Consider the following 25,618-nt stretch of genomic DNA (forward strand, 5'->3'; position numbering starts at 1 on the left):
TGCGAGGTTGGTGGTTGGATTCCCCACAGAGCAATGTGACTTTCCTTTCCGATTATCTTCGCTTGGCATTCAGTCATCTGTATTTCGTATTGTTATTACTTTTCTTTTATGTACTCTATTTTTTTATTATTTTATATACTTCATTTTCCTTACTTCATTGCATTTTTGGAATTTTTATGCCGTGGTGGTTTTCCATCTCTGTAATTGAGCTCAGCCTGTTGGGATGTACAAATAAATAAAAACATGACGGGAAAAAATCGAATTAAACAAGTAACTTCAACATTATAATGAATAAAATATTAAAGGGGGATAATCCCAATATTCGAATTATCCAAAAAATTTGAATTAACCAAGTTCGAATTAGCCAAGTTTGCCTGTACAACTATTTCTTCATCAAAATAACGAAAATACACTTATAAAAATTTTCGTCAGCTTATAAAAATTGTACACATTGAAAAACAATCTAGTTTATGGAAGACAATTTAAGAATTAAAAAAAAGCGAGAGAATATTTATCTTAATATGTATGCAAAACATTTGCTCTTATCATAATATTTTCGTGGCTGGTTTAAATGAAATGATAAACGCGCAGCAATAAACCTTTGATCACCTGTCATTTGAAAGATAGCGTAAAGGCTGTTTCTCACGAGAGAGCGCTAAAGCCCACGAATGACAATGAAACGAGCCGAACAAAAACTAAACGGAAGTTCGCTCCCAAATATTTCTCCTTTGTGTGTTACGTTTCCTTTGTTTTCCTTTCTTTTCAGGATCGCTAAATTTTCGTGCTAAAGTCAAAAAAAGGCTCCTCTTTTCCGCTTTTAAATCGATAAACTTTTCCGAAACTCGGATTTTTTCCCCCCTCAGAAAAACTGTGGAATGATTGATTCTCTCTACTCGGTTAAACTTTTACGCTCCAAAAACAAAAGTTTTCGGAGGTGTTAAGTATATTTTAAAAAAAAATGTTTTATAACGCGTTATACGATTCTGTATAATCAAACTGAATATTAAAGAAAAACCACGAACTTAGTATGTTGTAAATCTTAGGGAAATTTCTTATTTTTTGCTACTAAAGCGTACTCTGTAATCAGACTTTAAAGAATGGTGGGCTTTTTTTTTTTTTTTACTAATTTGCTTTGCGTATATCTTATATCACATCCCACACTTATTCATGCATCAAGTTTTTTATGCCCTCCCTCAGGGTTCCGGCGTCTATGTATCAACATAAATACGTTTACAAAAAGTTTGTTCCGAAGTTCTCTGTTCGGATACAAAGCCATAAATAATACAGTGAAACCTATAACGGTACTCGATATAATGATAAATCCTTCTGCAACAGTAGTTTTTCTTGGTCCACACTTGGTCCACTTTATATCGAGAAGCTTCACTTTATTCAAATTTCTCTTCTTGAGTTATCGAAATGCTAAGGAATAAATGCACCCACATCAGAGACTGAGCAACAACTTTCTAACTGGGTTGAGCACGGAGTGTCTGTATAAAAAGTTAACTTTTTTTTTATTAACTATACAATGTCTTGCGATATGAATGACATATCTGAGGTCCACACATTATTTGTACACTTTTTATAGTTGGAAACGCTTATTTCAGAAACCGTCATAACTGACAAAAGATTCGAAATTGAGTTAATACTTAATAATTAAGTTCTTGTAGTTGAGAGATTGACGCTCCGTTTGATGCAGAAACCCACTGAAAAAGGTCTTCGTATACCCCCATTTTGCATCCCTGAAATATTCGTTTAGTGCATAAATCCCACAAGCAACATCACTTAAGAGGATTTCTGCGCTAAAAACTTGGAACAGTTCTCAGTACTGACGTCATTGGCGGTTATTATCAGATCTAAAAAGCTCAAACAGATCGTTTCTCTGATTATTCAACGTTTTGAAAGTTTGTTTTGAGGGTTCTAGTAATTATTTTGCGTCCTCTGTTTTCAAAGTTTGAAAAAAAGGTGTCTATAGTGAACCACAATATCGAAAGTGGAAACTTCGAAGAAAAGTTGTCGTTAATTCAGGCACGTACAAACGTAATATACAGTGAAATCTGTGTATAACGATACAGTCTATTACGATAAACCCGCCTAAAACGATATTTTCTTTGGTCCCGGCGGAATTTCTATTTAATAGAAAATAGCGCAAATGCTCAAACTGCCTACAACGACAACCTGTCTAGAACACTTTTTCTAGGGCCCTACAGTATCATTATAGACAGGATTTACTGTCAGGTTTTACAAATCAACAAAAACTTTAGGTCAAGAATAAGTCACTTTCAAAAGGTAAGAAAGTCACTTAGAAAATTCTGCCTGACAAAACCAATTGCAAATGTACCATCAATTGTTTCACAAACTTGTCACCAAAAAAGTTCTGAGTGAAATTTGGAATAATTTCTACTTAATGGAAAGCAAAAACGTACAAGATATGTACGTATCTTCGAAAACCAATTTCCATGCTCGTACAAAAAAAACCTTCAACTTGAAGAAATATCAGCTTTTAGTTAAGTTAGTCGGTTTTTCTTGAATTTCTCAAAATTTGAAATTCTGCACTTATGACGTTTCTAAAATAAACGCTTCAATTGGGAGTATGCCTCTAGGATCAATGGTTCGTCAGTAATTTGCGGTTCGTACTGTTAGCCAATAAATAAATAAATTAAATTATTTATCAATAAATAAATCATCATTAATCAGTTATAAATATTTGTCCAGAACGGAAATATTGAAAATGGCAAAAAAAAATTATAGAGATCAATGAACTAATTATAAACTGATCAGTATCGGTGTTTGAGTTCAACAACATATCGATACTGTTTTGTGAACTTGAAACCGAATTTCCAATAGCAAAGCAAACTCATCAGCTTTTGATTGTAATTTTTTGATTTTTTTTTTAAATTTAGTAAAATAAATAAAATTTTGTGGACAGATAATAAATACATGGAATAGTAAAATATCAACTGAAAATTCGAATCTCTCGTATATTATTAATAACGACAAATATACAGTGAAATGTTAGTATTAAGTAACATACTATATAATTTTTTATTCACTAAACAGTATATATAATTAGGTATATATTATTATCATTATTCTAACAAATATATTAATCATAAACTCAATAGTATATGTTAATTCCAAATACTAGTTTCCGATCGGAATGCGATGCATCAAATTACTACTCTTTAATTAAATAACAGAATGGTTATTTCAATTTAGTGACAAAAACGTACTTAAAATTTTTGTAGTTATTCTTGCAAAAATTGACTCAAAATAAATTATTGCATGCTGGGAATTTCACCAGCTGCTTCTTATTGTGTTCTAGTCTAACTAAGGGGACGTACACTGAAATATAAAAATAAAAGTAGATAAACAAGAGCACTTTGATCGATAATAAAATGCCAAAAAATTGTTATTTTTTTATAATATCAATGAAAATGATTTTTTTTTGTCCGATTTAATGTATAAGATTCACACTGAATGCTAACGTGAATCTCTACTCAGAAAAAAAAAAATCATTGGCAGTTTTCGCGATGATCATCTCCAAGCGTTTTCTGTAAATGAAAAAAAAAAAAAGGTAATAATAAAAAGTTAGAAAAAGTCATCATAACCTTCTCGTAAGTTACATCGCTCACGTAGCCATACGTGCACTGCTCCTTCAGTAGATTTTATCGATAAAAAAAAAAAAGACAACCCTCTCAGACGAGCCATTCTTATTATTTTTGTCAGAAACAATATCTAGAATAATTCAAAAATTTCGCTTCCGCGAATTTCCTATAACACTTGCAAAAAATAAAAATCTTTCCAGCGAATCGAGTAGTGAAAATTGCTAATTTCATATTTCTTTGAAAAAAAATTGAAAGCTTTCACTTGCATCTGAAACTAAATACACTCAAAACACGGCGATTCCTTTTCCTTTTTTTTTTTTTTTTCCTTTTTTCTCTCTCCAACATAAAAATTCGTTTCTTTTCTTCCCTCTCAATTAATGTGTATGTTTTTTTTTTATTATTATTATTTCTGGAGAGATTAAATTCCTAATAAGCAATTTCAAGCACGATTTTCTGGATCCGCTCTTTTCCTTCTTCATCAAAAATGACAGCATGTAATTGGAAGCAGAAGTTTTGTGGGATAAAAGAGTACCGATCAGAGAAAGAAATATTTTACTATACGGCAGTGAAAATATTTTTTTTTTTTTTTTTGCTAAAAACGTTCTTTAACTCATTTTCCGCAAACCATATATATTTTTAGCCTCAATTTATAATCGATATATTTTTACATTGCATTACTATACATTTTTACTATTTTTTATTACATTCATTGAAAACTCATTTTTAAAAACTCTTACGTGTGATGTGCACTTAATAAAGGCTATTTTTTTCCTTAAAAAAACCCGATCGACTATTATTACAAAATATTCTTTAAATTCAAATTTATCCGTACTCAAATCAAAACTTAATTTATGTTAACAATACCGATTTACAATCGCAATTGCAACCTGCTTAGCTATTTTAGTATCGTTTTTTAAATAATCACATTCACCAAACTTTCTCTCTGGAAAATTTTCAAGTTCTTGATCAAAATTTTATGTTTTATGTGTTAAATTTATGTAGTTCATAACTGAATATCAAATATATTGATGTATCACAGGTGAACTCGTTCGTGATCAACACTTTGAACCTGTAACTTCAGTTTCAAAAAGGTTAAAATTAGAACGATACTCTCTGTATTTTTATATTTTTTATGATATTAAAATATATTAATATATCTGCTCTAATATTTTGATACCATATTAATTTGAGATTTATCAAAAACAATCTAAACCTAAAGTTTCACAACGTCACACTTGTTTTTGCTCAAGAAAAAGTTTAGTTTTTAATCATTTCATCATATTTCATGTTTTTTTTTAAGTAAATGCAATACAAAGGCCACGACAAACAAAATCCTCAACGAGGTGGTTGAAAAAAGATCCCCATAAAAAAATATGGAGGATATATATATATATCTAAAAAGTACGAATATAGTCTTTAGATTTCAAACATAAACTTATGACAGGAAATCACAGGTATAAAGCCAATCTTCATTCAATCATCAGATTATAAGCAATAGGAGAGTGCAGTTCCAATGAACTCAAAAGTTCAATAATTTTAGTTTTGGATGAGCTGAATAGATTATTTTCGTGTATATGTGGGCAGTTGTTTGTTGGTTTTGGAAGCATTTTCTCTTTCGTATGTATCAATAAATGTAAATCAACAAAAATTAATCACAAATAGGCAAAATAAAAGTCACGAACAAGTAAATTTCGTCATGGAAAATAATGTTATAATGGCTATACGTTATTGCGACTGTTCCATTATAATGACCGATACGATAAGCCCAAACGTTTTCCAATTCATCCCATATTATTTTCCACTCAATTGAACGAATTGTATAGGCCATTCAATCCAATACAACGTCCGAACTCAGCTCTGGAGCGCTCCTTATTGTGCAAGAAAATGAACGCGAAATCCGTCCTTGAATGTATTTGAATTTGACCTCTGGTTTGCAGAATTCAGTTAATCTTCTTGTAATGGCGAAAATACTCGCGTGTTTATTGCATGACTGCCTACTCCATTTCTCGAAGTCGGGGTTTCTCAGAATCCAGATTGAGGAGGAAAGAGAATGAAAAGTTCTCTGATCACGAAAAGAATCACATACCGTCTAACAGCCATTCATAATGAATCACTTTTCTTCAGATAAGGAAAGAGCACACAGACAAGCAGACACATATTTTCGCACACTAGGGTTTCCAAATTCCCGACATTTTGAAGCCCTCGGGAATCGGGAACGGGAAATCGAATTTCCCGAGGATTCTTGGAAATTCCCGAAATCACTTATTTACAGTGGAAACCCCATTTACACACTCCTTCCGTTTATACAATGTTATTTTCGGCCTCGATTACTCTATACTTTTTAAACTTGAAATATTTCATTTATACGCCACATAACTTCAATTACACGACGTTTTCACAGCACGAATCCCAAATTTTATAATTGATTAATAATATATCATCATTATAATTATTAATGATCCATGCAGTTAAATGTAGAAGTTGTACAAATCTTTGCGTTAAAGGGAGAACTGACACTCGTGCTTGAGTGCTCGATTCTCCTGGAGGAGACCCTGGCACCAGGACCTAAATTTCATTGCAGTTTTGCCAGGATCCGAAAAACTTCCGAAAAGCAGATTAAATTAAATTTACGCGCAGCATGAAACTTTATTTTCTTTCATTTTTCTACAGTATACAACTTGCCTATGCCGCACTAAGATGGCTTCATTCCAATTATTCTGATCGCATGCTTAGATATCACTCTTAATCATTACTGATAAATATAATAGTTCATATCCACTAACACATAATAAGCATTCCAGAATTCTGCGTTTTAAACTGCGTCTAAACGTTTGAGATTTGTAGCGTTGCTGCATGAAGTGAATTTTCCCCCTATTGCACATCACGACTTTTTTTTAAAGGCGGATCGTGGTCGAAAAAGCAAACTTAAAAGCAAAAAAAAAGGCAACCCTCGTCCCCGCAACTGCTCTTTTGTTTTCCTGTAAGATTGCTTAAAAAACAGGGGTCAATTGTGAACGAAAAACTTTCCGAGGGAAGGGGGGGCACCACAAATTGAGCGTCGTAAAGCCATAAAACTTCTCTCAGTCACTTGCAGGTGGTTAGGCGAAAAGGACAAAAAGGATAAGTTTTTAAGTATTAAGAGGTTGCAGAGAGAGGAAAAGCAAGATATAAAGTATTGGTGGGTATTATGCAATTATTCTCCATAGAAAAAGGAGTCCTTAACTAGGGCCATAAACTAAAAAGGTGCTGATGAGTGAGGTAAATATAGTAGCTATTATGCATGTCCCAACTTCGAGGTGAGAATGTGAGCCCCATTAAAAAGTCTCGCCGCAGAGAGCAACAGGCCTACAACGATCTTCACCATTACACTTCACTCATAGTTCAAAAAATATGTGACAGATGGCAGCACTACAACAAGTATTACACAGAAACAAGCTTCACGTTAGGTTCATAACACAGATATGCACATCCTAACATGTACAAATTCGTTAGAAATTCCGCAGAGGAATATGGACGAGGCATATGTGTGGTTTAGTAGTAGCTATTATGCATGTTTGACTTTGGAATTTTGACATTAGAATAGCAGAGAGCCTCAGTCTTTTTCAGAAAGGGACGGACTCCACACATAAAATGATTGGGATAGCTATTGACACGCTATAACACATTTAGAAATTACAACAGGCCCGGAATCATAACACCATGTTTTTTTTCAGATCTTATCTCCGTTCATCTAAACAATAACATTTCTGAAAAATCATTCAAACTTCTAATAATTGATTAAAATAAAATTTTCATTAATGTAATTAACACTATTTCCATATTAAATTTATCTATAAATATTTCTTATATTTCAATAAAAACCATCTTTTGCAATTTAATTATTATTTTTTTGCTTAATGAATTACTTTGTGTTTGAAAATTCTTAATGTTATTATTAACCATGTAATTTAAAAGTATTTTCTCCAGTTACTTTCAGTATACTTAATTAGGAAGCCATTTTACAAAAACTGTGATAAAAATTAAGTGAATATAATGTATTTAATGAAGCATAAATAATGCAGATTAATTAGCGATGATTTACGATATACAGGGTTGATTATAACTAAAGTTCTGATTTAAAACACTATAGAAGAAGATCCATTGTCAGAATGACTTGAAAATTTACATGAATATTCCTGAAGCAATGGAATTTTATACGGCAAGGAGGAAAAAAAATACTTAAAAATGGAAAATTAACGACATCTTTTAACTCATCCAACTCAAATTTTCTTGCAGAATAGGAACGATGGCCAAGTTAATTAAAAAAATAACGACAACTTACTCAAGAAATGTTAAATATATTGTCCACCGTAAAATGGCAATGAGGTGAAAACACAAAAATGCTTGTTCAAGAACAGATCAGACTATGTCGTGGTCATGATGTGGATATGCTTGCAATTCACCAAAGTTTGCAATCTGACCTCTGTTCATAACTATTTGAGACCAAAATGAGCCATTTTGAGTCTGTTCATAACAGCCAGAAGTTGAAAGGGTTAAGGTCTGGTGAACTGACAGCCGGCAAGGTGTCGTGCCATCCTGTTATTGTCAAAATGGTTCTTCAGCAGCTGCTTTGCTGGTGCTAGTATTGCGATGTGCATCTTGATAAAAGTTGTGCGATCCACACACTGATGCTGTTGAAATGTCGAAATGTTGCACAAAATAGATTATACTGTTGGCCAAGTACGGCATCATCTACTTGCACATTTTGCACTAATTGCACTTTTTATTCTATTTTTTGGCCAATGAAATTTCCATTGCTTCAGGAGTACCCATGTAAATTTTCAAGTCATTCTGACCAGTAGCTCTTATTGTATAGTTTTGGAATCAAAAGTTTAATTACAATCTCCCTGCGTATAGCTGATTATTTTTCATAAAGCTGTTACTACTTTACAGTAGAACCTTGATTAACTGGACTTAATGGTGAAAGTATAAAAAAACTATTGAATATTAAGACTGGGTGATATACACAGTATGAGATGTGCTACTTCTTATGGGAAAGAAAATGAAAATGTCTGTGATGTAATGTAACTACTAGTACACTATAGTAAGCGGAAACCCTATCGCACACGAACTAAAAATTCGCACTTTCTTGAAACATTCAACATGCTGAAGAAAGCGCGACGTGATATCCTTGGACATTAAATTGCATGTACGTAAGTGCGAGATTGCAATTTTTTAATGTAATTTTATTATTATTTTCTATTCCGATACATTTTCATTACAACTTATAACAAAATGAATATTTTTAGTCTGTTAAAATACAGTAAAATCCCTCTTATCGGACACCCCTCACATGCGGTCACCCCTCTTTTACGGCCAAATAATAATTTCCTCTCGCTTAATAAAAGTATGCATTTCAAACCCCTCATTAATGGTCACCCCCTCTTTTACGGATACGTGTTTTTGTCTCGTCGGTGTCCGCAAAAGAGAGGTTTACTGTATTATCTTGTGTAATTTTCTTCTTCAAATTTTAGCTAAAACTACCTTTGAATATAACCTTCTTCCGTAAAACGATGAGGGTAGTTATAACGAGCGTATTTTATATTTATACACGCACCTATACACATATACAGGGTGCATAGCTAACACCTCGCACCGTAAATTACTTTCGAACTGTTGATTCTCTCTATAAGTATACTTTCAATTAGGAAACGTATCCAAATAACGTGATCTCAGATACATCATTCATATTGCAAGAAATTGTATAGTTAATAATATTAATAAATTAACTTTTTATACGGAAACCCCCTGTGCTCAAAAGTCCAATTAGAAAGTTGTTACCCGGTCTTTCCCGAGGCCAAAAAAATATTTCATGTTTCTGAGTGCAATATTCGCTGAGATATTTTTGAATTCAAAACTCGGAGAAAAGTTGGGGTAAATGAGGGAAAAGGGCGAAAGACAGGACAACAACTGTGTAATTCGGTTTTTGAGCGCATGGCTTCCGTCTAAAAAGTTATTTCTTTTATTTATTAAATATGCAATTTCTTACAATATGAATGACGTATCTGAGGTCTACACGTTATTTGGATAATCTCTGTAATTGATAACTGCTTGTAGGATCAACGGTTTACCAGTAATTTGCGGTGCGAGGTGTTAGCTATGCACCCTGTATATTACATATAAATAAGCATCTACCGGTTTCCTTTTATTGCACCAGAGCCAATCACGGGTATAATAGCGGGAAGGAAAGAAACCTTTGCCCTGTAAACCCGAAAGAAATATCCATGAAGGGATTCTTTCATTACAGAAATCCTTCTCTTTTTCATGATTTTCTTATTGAATGGAATCGGGAAGTGAATGAGTTTAGCGTTCGTTTTCTGTCTCAGTCAGGCGCTCGTCTCTACACTATATGCTAGTAGATGGCGCTTGCGTGAAATTCATCCGAGATGCCTGAGCGAAATCCCAAAGCAATCTCTATTTTGACCGCATGGCATGCCATTCTCTCTCTCACTCCAGAAACACGAACGACTCAGGTGAGTCGCAAGGTCTGTCTCGCCAAAGAAAATTCCTCTATTCACATGCTTCGTTTCAAGATGATCACAAACATCACCGAGATGAGAAGCTCGTGCCGGCGGTTATTTCGCTCTCATATCCGACGATGGCTAAGACCAGGACCGGCGTAGCACATTCTATTATACACTATCTTCGTGGCTAAATATTTCATTTAACGCTCATTTAACAGCATTACTGTCTTCGGTTATGGCGAAAGGCTTTAAAAGACAGCTTCAGACTTAAAACATTCACTTCGATAAAACTTCTTGGAAATTTAGGTGAGCGCACTTTTACTCTCTTTTAGAATTTATTTCAGTCTAGACCTTTTTTTTATTTTTTTGAGGATTTCAAAAGTAAGTAATTTTTTGAGCTTATATGCATTTAGAAAAAACAAATAACGACTTGAATTAATAATTTTTACTCACTTTTTAGATGTTTTAAAGCATTTAAAATCAAAAACTATTTCGTGTGGTATTCCACACATTGTATTCCTTAATAATTTTTCTACTTTAAGAGTTCAATCAAAAATGTCCAGAAAAAACATCTTAAAAGAATAATTTGTGATTTATACAAAGATGAAGTTATTATTGTTATTATTTTATTTGTTGTCCGCGTCTTATAGAAATAGAGTAAATGTAAAAAAGTTCAACGAAAAATCACTTCTCTTTAAAATCTTAGAAATGTATCCTTTGGTTTCAAGTTTGATCCTTATAGCTACGTTCAGAGAAGAGCAATTTTATATATTGTATAGTTCGAAACTATTTACACGGATAATTAACTTCTACAGTTTTGAATTCATGAAAAATATGTTGATGTTTTTTCAGTGTATGGTATAGATATATTGGAATCGAGAAGCTTATGAGTGAAAAGCAAAGTTGACTTGTAAAAGGCTTTTAATTTTTTTTTTCATAAACATCGTAAATACTTAATAATAATATAATATTCCTTGGTGTTATTTAAGATTTGATTTTTCAATAAACAAGCATATGGTGACTCGCGGGCAGTACCACATATGGCAGATAAGATATCTATACTGATAAAGACTCTAAGCCGTTTTCATTAACTAAGCAATAATTTAATTAGTCAGAAAGCGTAGATTCCGCATTTATTCTGCTCGTGTTGAAGAAAACTACAATATAAAGACGTATTTCCCCTACTGCGACCATACATTTCCTACTAAAGTGGATAAAAATACAGCGGTAATTCTTTTTGGAAAGGTTTCGTTTCGTCCCCAAAACTTTGCTCAACAACGTTATAATGTTTTGTCTTAATTTCGGGTCTTGTTTCGTGTCGGATTATTTATAGCACGTATGAGTTCCCCTATTCTTACCTTTCATGCTACGTGTGAAAAACTGGTTCACTATTCCTACCCGAAAATAAGACAATTTCTCTATGTAGGTTTTCACAAAATAATATACTGTATTACATAAATATTATAGAAGCATATATGTTACGGTAAATGTGACAAAAAATATGATTGTGCATAATCACTTTATATCTGATGTTGGATATGAATTTATATGTGATGTATATGAATTGGTCACATTTACCGGTGATTATATATAATCCCTAGGTCGTATTGGTAAATATGATAAATCATCGATAAGTAAATCAAAATTTCCGGACACTATGTATAAACTTTGATCTAGAATGGTGAATTCGATCGGTAATGTTGGTTTTGGTTTTATTCGCACATATTAATAAATGTGAAGAAAGTATACGCAAAGAAAAATATTACGCAAGTGATAATTTTTTTGTCTTTATATTTTTAATACTTATTTTAATTTAATTTCAATTTTTATGGAAAATTAAAATAAAAATATGGAATTATATATATAGAATAGTAAATGTCGAGTTCCCAGGTAATCGAGTTATGAAGATCCTACTGTAATTTTTAGATTTCTATCTTTTTAACACTTATTTTCATTGAATTTAATTTTCTTGGCAAAATACTTGTGACGTACGTATCAAGTACGGGCATAATTAATAAACTGATTATATATATAAACGAAGAGAAGAGAGGTAGTCATTTTTTTTTCATGTTTATTAAACTTACCAACTTTATTTTGGAATTATGCAGAACCCCCCCCCCCCGCCCCAAGCAAAAGTGATAAATGAAGTAAAGATAAATGTGTGTGAAATTTAACAAACTTACTGAGGTGATTGGTGACTATGCATAGTGTTACGATTTATTACGTTTACCATAAAATACATAATGAATCACATACACACAAGGAATGGGCAATATAAGCACAGAATCGTTTTATCGTCAATCCAAATAGTTATTTAATTATATATATTGTGATCTATAAACAAAACTATATATATATATATATATATATATATATATATATATATATATATATATATATATATATATATATAAACTATATATAGACCTATATATACACATACACATCTCAAGGTTTTTTTACCATCCACATACAATGCATTATAACGATTAGTGTATGAAGATTTCCATATGCTTGAATCTGCGTCATAGTGCACCATCTCTTTTGCTTACACCAGTGATTCTCAAAGAGTGAGCTATGAGATCGATCCGGAATACTCGAGATATTTTATAGATAAAATCGCATTTGAACGTATAGTGATAGGGCTTTTTGACTCCCAACCAAGTCACGACAGTTTAAGGTGGCATGAGATAAAATTAAAAATTCTGAAGTATGCCGCGATCATAAAAGGGTTTTGGAATTCCTGGTTTGCATCCATATTGTTGCAATATTTATAGAAATATACTGAAAATTCAAATTCTTGATTGACCAGGTTTGATCATTCAACTAGTTTAATCATTTTTTTTTATTTGACAAGATGTCGCTTTCCACTTGTTTATGCAAGATATACAGAAAACTGGATGTGTGAAAAAATCTATCTACATCTCAAAAAATAAGCATCTTCACACAACATCCAGTTTTCTGTATATCTTGCATTTTTTTAAAAAAGAAAATCAGTCCAATTTACATTTCGTTCTGATAAGTCTTCTCAAACCATTTGTTAAATAATTCACACGGGATGGGGGGGGGGAGTTTCACTGAATAATTTTTCCCTTATCCAACAACTGGGCATTTGGACTAATCAAAAAAATCGACGAGTGATTCTTGAGATAAAAAATTCGCGCGTGTGTGTGTGTTTCTATTCTTCTTTCCTATACTTGAATTGTTTGGAATAGGAAAGTAAATGGCTGAATTGACGAGACAGAATACGGAAATATACGACGGAAGTCGTTCTCAACTTTCATCCGTATCGTATGCGATTTCCTGTAAAAAGGAATATATATCATCTAGAAGTTCCTACAATTTGTGTGCGTATTTCAATGACTGTTGATTTCCTGTGGACACAGAAATTGCACCATGAGCATTTTTTTCTGAGTTTTCAATCAACGCCGTAAGAATTCCATTAAAAGTAAATACGTCTTTCACGTTCATACACAACACTGAGTTAAAAAATTTTGATATGTGTGTGTACACATAAATATAATTTACGGGGACACCAAAGTTCACGTGCTGTATCTTGAGATGAATAATATATTGGAATTTTTGTTAGTGAAACAGAGTGTGTGCACAATTATTACGATTATGAAAGATACGAGTATTATTGTTTCGTCACCACTGGCTCAATGTAAGGTACCGATAAAGGAGAACGTTCATTTTTGAGCAAAGAACAGGTTTGCACTCCAAGTGACGTCTCAAAAATTTTAGAAAAAAAAGATAAGGTAATTATATACCCTAGCGTACTCATCGAGGCTGAAAAAAAATCAGATTTGTGTTCAAAGTGGCGTGAAAGTGATGTCTAATCGTTAAAAAAACGGCATAGAGAACAGTGCTACCAGCTGTAGTGATAATATTGACGCCGCACTGCACATTAATGGCGTATGATGCGTTGGCCTAGGTTTCCAGTGGTTCCGTGGTGTAATGGTTAGCATACCGGACTTTGAATCCAGCGATCTGAGTACAAATCTCGGTGGAACCTTAACTTTTCCCCAGCGTGACCCAACCCGCAAGGGTAAAAGGCTCATATCCCGGGAGGGACAGAGCCTGGGTCGTGTCTGGTTTAGGTTTCCACTGGTTATAGGATAGGAAACAACGATTAGCTAGAGCGATGATATTGACGTCACACTTCTCTTAAAGACAGTGGATAAGTCAGCCTGGGGTGTCAAGGGGCTTTAATCCCACTGTCACGTGGTGGGGTTTATAATTTAAAGTTGTCAGTTGTAGCCCAGCAACATTTTATTTAGAACAGTGAAATGTCAAACTTTTCATCATGCCCTTCTTCGATGTTCCATTCAACAGGCTCTTTCTATGAATGTTCTCTCGCGAGAGTGTCAAAATCGCAAAAAGCTCAATTAGGAACGTCATGATTAGTTAGAATTTTAGTTGTTATTTGACAGCTCGTATCTCGTATTTAAACATCTGAGCATCACAGAAGCAGAGGTACCGATGGATTTATTATTCAATACATCAGAGAAGTAAATATGTAAGTAGGATTCACCGAGATTGATTTTTTGTATTAGTAGCCGAATGGAAATTCAGCTTATTTGTAGTCATTTTGCTGTAGCTAATGATTGTATTTTCCCCTCGTAATCACATTCATCGTGAAATCTATGTATGTTGCTCAATCGATATCAGTCTATGGTAACGTAAAAAAAATACTGACAATACATAGCAACAACAAAAACTAAATTGATTATAAAAATTTACCGTGTTAATCAGCTAAGGACAACTAGTCTCTTAATGTCTTGTCACAAACAACGTGCAGCCAAGATTGCTTTACATAATGCTAAAAATGATCATGAATGATAGATAAATTGATTTTTAAGATCATGGACTGTTATAGCGTTGTTTCATTGAATGAAATATCAAATAAAACTTCCGATCACACACACACACAGTGTTCAAACAGAAAATTCATAAGGGGAAAGGGCCAGAAATCCGTCCGTCCCTCTCTAATTTGCATGTATAAAGCTGCTATCTTGCGAAAGTACCAGGAAACTGGCTTTGGCAGTAACATGTGAATATATATTACCTAATTATTATACTATGTAATATATATAACTAATAAATACAAGCAACTGAAATGAATGTGAAGGTAATAACTGGAAAGGGGGCGGAGTTAGGACACCTTTTGATGAAAATCCAAAATTTGCGTTGTTTTATTTTTTTTTTTAACTAGGAAAAATTTATATGGTACAATCACTATTATGTATGGAGTTGAGTTACTTAAATCAGTTTTCAAATTACTTTTTAACTCTAAACAAATTTCCAGCATTAACGATTTTGCTTTAGGGGGACCGTATTTGGGCACTTTACATTATCAGTGATTAAATGTTAACTTATTAACTTAGTTTTTTTAGTTTGTTAGTTTACATTGTTAAACGCTCAATTTTTTTTTTCTGTGAGCACGAGAATAAACTTGCAGATACATCAATAATAATTGAAAAAAATCGTAATTTTTTTTCTGATGATATAACGTGCAAATGAAACGCAACTGTTTCTTATACATCTAAATTTTTGGGTGTAAAACCCAATTTTGTTTATTTCGGTAAAACCATCAATTGTTTATCATTCATTTTCAAAATTCAGATTGATCTAGTTCACATTAAAATCCATACTCCCCTTGGAATAATTAATTAATTTTTATATATATATATATATATATATATATATATATATATATATATATATATATATATATATATATATATATATATATATATATATATATATATATATACACACACACACACACACATATATATATATATTTATTTATTTATTTTGATCACACATAATTTTCTTCATTCGGGCCACCAGTTTTTCAACCGGGAAAGTTATCATTATGTATTATCCCATTATATGTATTTTATCACATAGTTAAAATACACTCCCAAGCTGAAATTTTAGAAAACTTTTGATGAGGATTTTTCAAGATCGCAGCTTATTACAATGAATGCATGTTGCTTTCGTTAATTTTCCAATAATGTTTTGTACTTTCATCTACTTATTTTTGTACTTGAAGGAGTTTTAGATAAAATCCTTACTGGCAAGTATTTGAGATTGAGATATTGTTTACTATAAGTGTCAAATATTTTTTCTACGGTACTATTTTATTCAGTGCTAATTTCATATGTGATCAATTTTTTCAACAAATGCAACGAACACGAAGTGAAACTTATTATTTCATAGGCAAATTGTCGTGTCACAAACCTGAATCGAGCATAAAGCATGAGAACGCTGAAAGCTGAACCGAGTGAAGTCATCTAATTGTTATAATTATGACATTGGTTTGAGTATCGATAATTTTCTTCCAAGCATTTCTTGTTTGCTTTTCGCTTCTCTTTGAATACAAACGAGAAAAAAGAATCCGGATGAACGCTTTCTTTTTTAGTTTTTTCTACTCATCGATAACTCGTATATAGCCTGACATTAATTAATTTCTCCTTTTGACCCGTTGCTAACCTTATTTCTCACGTACACAGAAATGTTGAAATATTCTTATTTTTAGGGACCTGAAGGAAATCTTAATGCATTTAGTGTATTTTGAGGAGAAAAATAAATGTACTATCGTTGGGGAAATGTATCTGAAAAATACACAGGGTGAGCATAAATTATTTGGCCTATTCTAAGCAGTGTCAACCAAGAGCCAGATCGATATCAAAATTTATTTACAATTCCAACAACGCGCTCAATAATTTTGCATCAAAGAGTAGTTACGAAATTTCCCAATTAAAGGGACGTTTATCACAGCTGCATTCACAGAAACGAAAACAACATTGAAAAATGCATTTATTTCTCATTCCATTACCAGACGTTTCAGTGGATCATGTGAAATTGCTAAGTGCGTTTAACATTACGACTACGTAAACTGAAGGCGAAAGTTGAACTTTGTGCTCAACCACTGACCGTATATAAATGATCATTCCTACTGCATGTTACGCTCATTTGAATTTCGATACTGTTAGTTCTACTAATGTTGCAATTGTTGCATAATATACATCACATTCTTGAGGTATATATATTTCCACATTCAGAAATCCTATGAATTTATGTCTGGAGAACGCAGGGACAAGAGGAAAACATGCGACTTATTTCTCGATCATTGATGAAATGTTGACGCAATTATGGGGAATTAATTATCCTACCCGTAACGGTTGAAATAGAAACACGTCTTTGTTACAGCTGGGGTACCATCGAGTTCTGGAGCAGATCACGATGTCTAGCAGCAGCTCCACAATACGTCTAAACATTAACACTGTAATGTTTCTTCGAAAATTGAAGATCTCATGATCTCATTGAAGATCTCATGATCCTTTTCATGCTTGAGCGAAAACTGACGATTAAAGAAAAAAAAAGTTTTGATTGATTTGTGTTTATATTGAATGTCAAAATGCACTTTAAAAGAAAAAATATAATTAATTTGGTCCATATCTTTACTAGGGCCATTTGAGTTAGGTCATACGTGTACCTCAGGTCTTAACTAGAAAAAGAATTATTAAAAACCGTTAAAATGGGGTACACGTTTACGTCTGGAGCGAAGAGGTTTAATATGGATTATATAACTACCCCACCAGATTGGTTGGTATAAAATATAAAGTGCTGTCAATCTGGATAAATGTGAATTTTTGTAATAAAAATGATAAAATATGGTTCGGAACACTATCTAATAACGGTTTAGTAGTTCCAGTTAGATTGTTTTTTTAAGTTGTTCAATAATGTTTCAACTCCGGCGATGTGTTGAAATGTTTCTGAAACAACCTCTTTTTTTGCTTAAAATTCATACGTATTTTACATAAAAGGAAATTTTTTTTCATCATTAAAATGAAATATCAAAAGCTGAAATACGCATTGTGGAAGTTCAATTAAATTTTCATTCAGCAATCATTTTTCGAGAAAATTTCGAACTTCGAAATCTCTATACAAAATTATTTTTATACTCCGTATTGTGGAGACTATCGCTGAAATTAATTGAATCTGTTTCAAAAAATAAATTGTTTTTGTCTTCCCCCACCACCAAACTCACACACAGAATGGTTAATGCGCAAACGTCTAGGGGAGAGACCTGAAAGGAGTGCCGTTTGAAACCAGCTATAAACTGTAGGTCCCAGTCCAGTTAGCCCTCCCTTGCATGAAATGCCGTGGAGAACTATAACATTCTAGGCCAGCGTTTCTCAACCTTTCTGAACCCAAGGACCAGTAAAATATCCGATATGATTCCACGGGCCTCTAACTTACAGCATGAAGAACCATGTGTCCTGTATTTTACGGGACATTCCTGCATTTTTATTTTTATCCGTTCAGACTTTATACAATTGTTCCGTTTTTTTCAACGAAGCTCATTCGAATTTGTAATCTTTACTTAAAATGGTGAATGAAGATAACTTTCATAACTTATAAATTATTCTTTGATCATTATGACTATGAATACTCATCTCACATACTTGTCGTCATCAACGTTTTTTCCGTGAACTGCATTTCAAGTTACTGTGAGTTCCACAATTTGTGATTTTGCACACTTGTGGCAATGTTTAAGAAAACAATTGGCAATATCCCGTATTTTGTCGTATTTCAGATGACGGTCTCCCGTATTTTGCAATATTTGAGATCAGTTTCCCATATTTTCCCCGATGGAATCTTCATTCATGATAAATGCTTTTAGTTAATTAATACATTTTAGTTAACTGCGACGTGCTGCAGTCCTTTAGTTCCATACTCTTCAGCAATTTTAACAATGAAAAGTAAATTTGTCGTTAATTGCCTTTTTTGGCTACAATTTACTCCATATTTAGTCTTGCAATAAGCAGTATTTTCTTCAATTGGATATGGTTACCCCAAGTGTCAAAGTCTAATTTCTATTAAAAACCCATAAGAATATTACTAAAACCAAAAAAAATCATTGATAAAATATTGCTAAAATCAAGAACATTTTTCATTTAGAACATCTATCAAGTCTACCTGCGGACCATCTGTACCATCGTCGCGGACCATAGGTTGAGAAACTCTGTTCTAGGCTTTACAGTTTTCTTATGTTTCGAGAGAATCAAACGAAACTCCCAGTTGTACATCTTAGCCCCTATTGAAACAGATTTTTTTTATTCTTTATATCGATGAGAAAGAATGTCCTTGTCACTTGTGCCATTTGTCACAAGTACTAGCCGTATATAATGATTCATGAGGGTAAAAAAGTGAAATAGTGTCGCGGAAAATTCCTGGAGAATGGATAAAGTGATGCCAAAGTACATGCTTTCGATATTATTGAATTCCCTGTCATTTAAGAGAGGCATTCGCGTGTTATCTACTAGAATTCTACAAGTTCAGGGAACTTACGAAGTTTAATCACTTTCGACGTTCTGAATTTTACTTTAGAAGACATACTGAAGACAAAAAAAAGCGAGTTGAGAAAATTTCTCTCCATTCTTTTTCTGAAAAATATTTAACGTAAGAAAGTACTTGGAAACGTTTTTTAAATATACAGGATGCACAGCAAATAGGGAATATGGTATTTTACTGGAGAACCTTCGATCATAGAGGTATACTTCCAATTGAAAAAAGTTCCCAAATAAAGTGTAGTACTCAGATATGTCATTCATGTTTCAAGGGGTTGTTATAGATATCAAAATAAAAAAAATAACTTTTTATACAATCCCCGTGTGACCCATAACCCGATTAGAAAGTTGTTGCTCTGTCTTTTCTGATGCAAACAAAAAAAAATTCATATTTCTAAGTTCAGTCAGTATTCACTGAGATATTCGAATTTCAAAACTGAGGAAAGTTGGGAAAAACAGCTCTAAATGCGGAAACCCCGTTTTACTCGCATTTAATGCTTTTTTTCCCCAGATTTCCCTCGTTTTTGAATTTGAATATCTCAGTAAATATTGCACTTAGAAACATTTTTTGTTAGCATCAGGGCAGAAAGTTCAACAACATTCTAATTGAGTTTTGGGGCACACGGGGACTGTGTAAAAAGTTAATTTTTTATTTTGATAACTGAACAACCCCTTGAAACATGAATGACGTATCTGAGTACTATACGTTATTTGAAAACTTTCTAATTGGAAGTATGCCTCTATAGGATCAACGGCATGCCAGTAAAATGCCATACCCCGTTCGCTATGCCCGGTATATTTTATACACATGTATATGTGTATAATTTATTATTGATTGACAGGTTCAGGAATTCTTGACTGAAACAAATGCAATCCAATTTAATTTAGTAATAAAATTTTTACCCTGAATCAATTTGGTCGCGTTGGCTATTTGTACTATTTGACAATCTATATGTTTGGGAATTGGTTAGGAAAGGTTCCACGTTTTGGCCATTCAAATCAGTCGCGATGATCAATTTGATGGAGATTAACCTTTTTTATTCAATTTTTCTGTCAACTGCGTACTGCCCAGTGCTCATATATTGTATCGTAAGTTTCAAAAGAGAAATGCACAAATATAATAATTAATAGCTTTATTGCCACCCTAGTTCAGGTTACATAAAATTAAACATCATAGGGTTGAAGTGGTCCAAACTGCGAGCAGGCAAACAAACACGCTGGAAAAAGAGTTGGAAAAAGTAAAAGAAGTATTAACCAACAAGTATGGATAGTTTCTCAAGAAGAACATCCGAAAATTTCATGTTCGATTCTAAAATTGAAATAATACATCAAAAACTATCACCAAACAGCTGGGAACTCCAGCTCTGATAGTTACACTAAAGTGAAATGATAACTGACCTCCAACGAGAGAAAAAAAGAAATATGTCGCCCAATAAGATTTGCTCTTCCCTCTATAACACTAAAAAAATATCTAGAAACATTAGAATGAAAATTCGCGAGATATTAAAGATTAAATTTCTTTATTTTTTGCAACTACTGTTAATGCCTATCTCTGTACTCCTCCTGAAATTTGATCATTTTAACAGGTAGAAATTAGAAATTTGAATCACCGATATCTCAACGAATTCAAAAGTAAAGCCGGGTCCAGACCCACTGTGGCACGAAAAACTGGTTTTTGACGGCAAAATCTCCTCGGCCACATCTTAAAAAACAGATTTTTGAGCTGTTCGTCGTGGCGTAGTGGGACATCGAACCGGCTTTACGGGTTGAATTTATTTCGGTATACGAAAATTTCTCTGACATTTTTTTGATTAGAGGCCGAATAGAAATTTTAATTTTTACATTTCCTCAAATTATCATTCTACGGAAGTTAATCCCATTTTTTTTTATGAAAAAAATATTTTAAAAAAATTTACATTAATTTTAGAATCAATCATAGAGTTTTTATTACTTTCGGATAGTCTCCGTCAAACCCCCAACATACCATGCATTTCAATTTGTATTTTGCATCCATAGAATTAATTCCACAACCACAGAATGTCAAGATGATCAAAAATGATCGCAAGTCATAGACTAAGAAAATATAAAAATCACCATCGGCATCGTATTTAGGTTAATGGCACAAAAGGTTTTGCCTTCAAGTTTTTTTCACAGAATTTTTATTCCCTATAAAAAAATAAATGGTCGAGTTTTATACGTATATTTCTTTCTGGTTTATAATGTCGATTTTTCCTTAATAAGATGACAAGGAAAAAAGTACTGGAGGATCAAATTGCAATTATATTTCTCCCCAAGAAAATTTAATTAATACTAAACTTTTTCTGAAGAGTAGAAAAAAAAATATTATGATCCTTCTCTCCTTGTCAACAATCAATTTCCAAAGTAATGATGAGAAGAAAAAATGAAACATTAACGTTTCCCTCCAGAATGACAAGCGAATTAATGCAAATTCATATTTTTTTCTCCTTTATTATCATTATTTTATTTTTTGCATAGATATTGCGTCACTGCATGGAATAACCTAATCTAGTTATAAGCTCTTGCTTTAGAAATGTAAATAGCGGTAAAAAGAGTACTTCACACACCTTCACCTGCCATGAATTCTCAGTATATTTAACTGGTGGCAGAGTTTTCTGTGGTGAGTAAAAAAGATAAAGATGAGTAAAAAGGATGTATGGTGTGGTGCTGGGAATTTTTCCTGTGGTAAAAATGAGTTCATCAATTCACAGTTGTCGCATTTTTCCTTTTTGTTAGTTCCGTATTCGAGGTGCAGTAGAGTAAAACTTTTTCCCCCCTCTCTCACAGGAAAGAATTATTTCTGTATAAGTTTCTAAATTTGGAATTCGCCGAAATTTCGAATTCGTATTTTTTTTTTTTCTGCCACCTTTTCAAAATGCAAGAGCGTTTCGGAATGTCGTTGCTTATTTTATTTTTTTTTTTTCTGCTGTGATTCAAATTTGAGAGGATTCAAAAGAGGGATTCCGTGGATGCAAAGGATTTTTACCCGCTGAATATTTTCTTGTTGAGATCTAAATTCCTCTTTTCAGAAATGTGCGTGTGCGTACACACATATATGTATGTATCTCATCCCTGTTCTAAAGCAAGAATCGTAACGGACATATCGCTGTCAACGTTTCTGGCGATACGTTTTAGCCAGAAACTTCGCTCTAGGTGGAAATTTTATTTCGGAACTAAATATAAAACTCTCGAAATCCCAGTACGTACTTGCGTCAAAATAATGCATTTCAGTTATTTCAATATTGCTGTCGTTGAAACTAACCTTTACCGAAATTTTGTGAATGCTCTCTCTCTATATACTTATTTGAAAATAGAGAATGCAATATATGTGTCAACCTAAGCTAGTGTGGTGTAGCATTGGTACAAAACTTAATTATCTATGTACAGCGTGTCCCATCAATTTGTAAATAGTTTAAAAATTCATAAAAGTTTGAAGAATTGGTATATTTGAATGCGGTTTGTGCGAAAAAGTTATTCTCCCGAAGGGAGATTTTATTTGGTGCAGGAAAAAAAATTAGCTCAAATTTTTTCTGACAAAGGGAGCCGCACGAAAGCAAATCACTAGCAATATGAAAATCAGAAAATGCAGGGTATACGATTTTGTATAAACAGGGTGATTCAGAAAAGATGGGAAAAACTTTAAGAGGTGATAGTACACACCAATACAAACAATTAAGGATGTTTAGAGGTGTCGCGAGTTCGATACCCGGTTCGTCCTTGTCAGAAAACTTTCCTCACACAGGGGTACAACAAAAACGGCGACTTAACCGCAGCAAAAAATTGCTACCGCAAGGAGTCCCCCATCGAGGGGTTAGCGCACCAACCTCTCGATTAGGATAAATAACAAGCCTACCGTTCGGAATCGGCAATAAATTGTAGGTCCCGGTCTAATTAGCCCTTCTGTGCAGAAAATGACCGTGGTGCGACAAAAATGATCAAATGAACAAACAATTGTCATCAAAGAATGCATGGTCTAACATGAAGCGCTAGCGCGTTTCGAAACGGCATTCCTGTTGAAATTTATCGGGAGAAAAAGAACACCATGCATGCAAATGTAACCTGGGGAAGAAGAAACGGTATGCACATTTGCGTCACAGTGAATAAAAGGCGTGGACTCAGTTTTATTGAGCGCGCCATTATCCCGTACGTTATAACTGTTAGAACAGTTGCGCGCTGGAATAACTTCACAGGGCTGGCGTCCACGCCTTTTATTCACTGTGACGCAGATTTGCATACGGTTTTCTTCTTCCCCAGGTTACATTTGCGTGCATGGATAAATCCGATAAATCTCCCGATAAATTTCAACAAGAATGCGCTTTTAACGTTTGCGTTTCATGTTAGACCATGCATTCTTTGATGACTATTGTTTGTATTGGTGTGTACTATCACCTCTTAAAGTTTTTCTCATCTTTTCTGAATCACCCTGTATAGCAGTTCATTTCTGAATTTTCCTGTTACTCACATAAGGGTTTCATCGTGATGTTGACATAGGTGGATAAATCACTATTAGTGAAGTTGTTACCTCAGCCACGTATCACCGACAGAAGCTTTGCGAACGTTTCAGACACACAAGAGATTCAAGAAAGATTAAAGTCCAGCCACCCCTGTCGGACTTCTGTGCAGTGGACTCTATCGACAAAAATTTGAAATAATTTGTTCTATACAAAAAAATCTATTTCGTGAGAATAACTTTTAATAATAATGAATTTTTAAACTATTTACGCATTATATATGCGACACCTGTACAACTAAAGGATGAAAAATTTGCATTATTTTTTCATAATTTTTTATAGATATAATAACACAAAAAAAATCTGCTTATCGGCATTGTTAGTTGGTATAAACACCACAGTTCTTTTGATCATAATGGTTTGTGATAATAAATCATCAGCATGTTTTGAATCGGTTTCACAGTGTCGACTCCGAAACATAACTTTTAAATTTTTTTCAGTTTCAATGCAGTATTGGCTATTTAGCCGCGGGTGGTAAATATCTGATTGACGTACCGCTTACGAGTCAAAAAGCTTTCACTCGTAAGTAGTTGAGAATGGCAACGATAGGCTGTGGGGGCCCCCCACATCCTGTAGTAGTGTCCCTAGACTGGGATCTCCGGCGTTCTCCTCTACAGTGAATTTATAGCGTAAAAAAATTGAAAAAAGATGAGAACAGTCCCGAGCTCCATGGCTGGAGTCCTGTCAGTCCCACCCCTGTGGGGGGGGGGGTGGCGGGAGTGAGCATGACAATAGGGCAGTGAAATATGGTGTCTCCATGCTCGTTTTGTTTTATTAAGCTATGGTACTGACCGCCAGTAACCTTTCCGGTTATTTTTGGGACCGATACTCTGCGTCTTCTACTGCATTCTTAGAAGTGTTTACTTGAAGCTACTTGGTTTCTTGAAGAGTACGTTGGATTTGCCATTCTGGCCATATCCAAGTCTATCTCAAGCATACAAAAATTTAACTAGCAGCGTTTCACATTAGCTATACATGATAATTTAACTTTTATGTTTGAAAAAATTTTTGATCATAAAAATAAGCATTAAAAAAGTCGACAATTTTCCACCATCAAACCCGAAATGGATTGAGATTGGAAGGGGTTAAACACAATTTTATTGAGAGTGTTTGAGAAAAGATTCAAGTTTTCGACGTGTTTCATTTTTTTAACATGAAAAGGGAAAAAAATTCATCACTGAAATAATCAGAATAGTACCAAGGTGACCTGACCTGGTATCAAAAACTTCCATAACCGATCCTCCCAAATATCATTGGTAGAATTCAAACATACCACATTAAGCATTTTGGGTGTTTAAACGTTCGTTTATACTTCTCCTCTGATAAATAATGATGTTGAGAGACAAAAAAGCGTACAATGTGTGAGAGCTGTCAACCTACGTTGCGCGAAATTGCTCCCTTCAGCAGTTTTCTTCTCTGGGTTGATTGGGTCTCTGCCAGTGAAAAACAAGCTGGCAAATCTCATAGTTTCATGGAACGTTTCATTTGGCATACGTACTTTAAAGTAAAAGATTAACAAAACAAAAGTCCTTTTTCAAAAATTCGAGAAAATTGAGATCATGAAATAAGGATGCTGTTGTCACAATAGATTTTCTGAAATAAGGAAAGACTGTTTA

At 33.5% G+C, this 25,618-nt stretch overlaps 1 pseudogene across 2 annotated transcripts in view; it reads left to right on the forward strand.

Annotated features, from left to right (window-relative positions):
* The first annotated feature begins 10,081 nt into the window (after positions 1 to 10,081).
* Positions 10,082 to 25,618, forward strand: part of LOC149080677 (chondroitin sulfate N-acetylgalactosaminyltransferase 2 pseudogene) — a 43,461-nt pseudogene continuing 27,924 nt past the window's right edge. The window contains exon 1 of one of the 2 annotated variants that reach the window (XR_016193613.1): positions 10,082 to 10,414. The product of XR_016193613.1 is annotated as a chondroitin sulfate N-acetylgalactosaminyltransferase 2 pseudogene, transcript variant X1 (transcript). Of the gene's footprint in view, positions 10,415 to 14,498; positions 14,628 to 25,618 lie in introns of those variants that run through there. The other variant, XR_016193614.1, reaches the window with a different exon arrangement.

The sequence above is a fragment of the Pholcus phalangioides genome, unplaced genomic scaffold (assembly GCF_987345545.1).
Source record: "Pholcus phalangioides strain wild (caught in Gottingen) unplaced genomic scaffold, Ppha-v1.0 ptg000011l_1, whole genome shotgun sequence".
NCBI lineage: Eukaryota > Metazoa > Arthropoda > Arachnida > Araneae > Pholcidae > Pholcus > Pholcus phalangioides.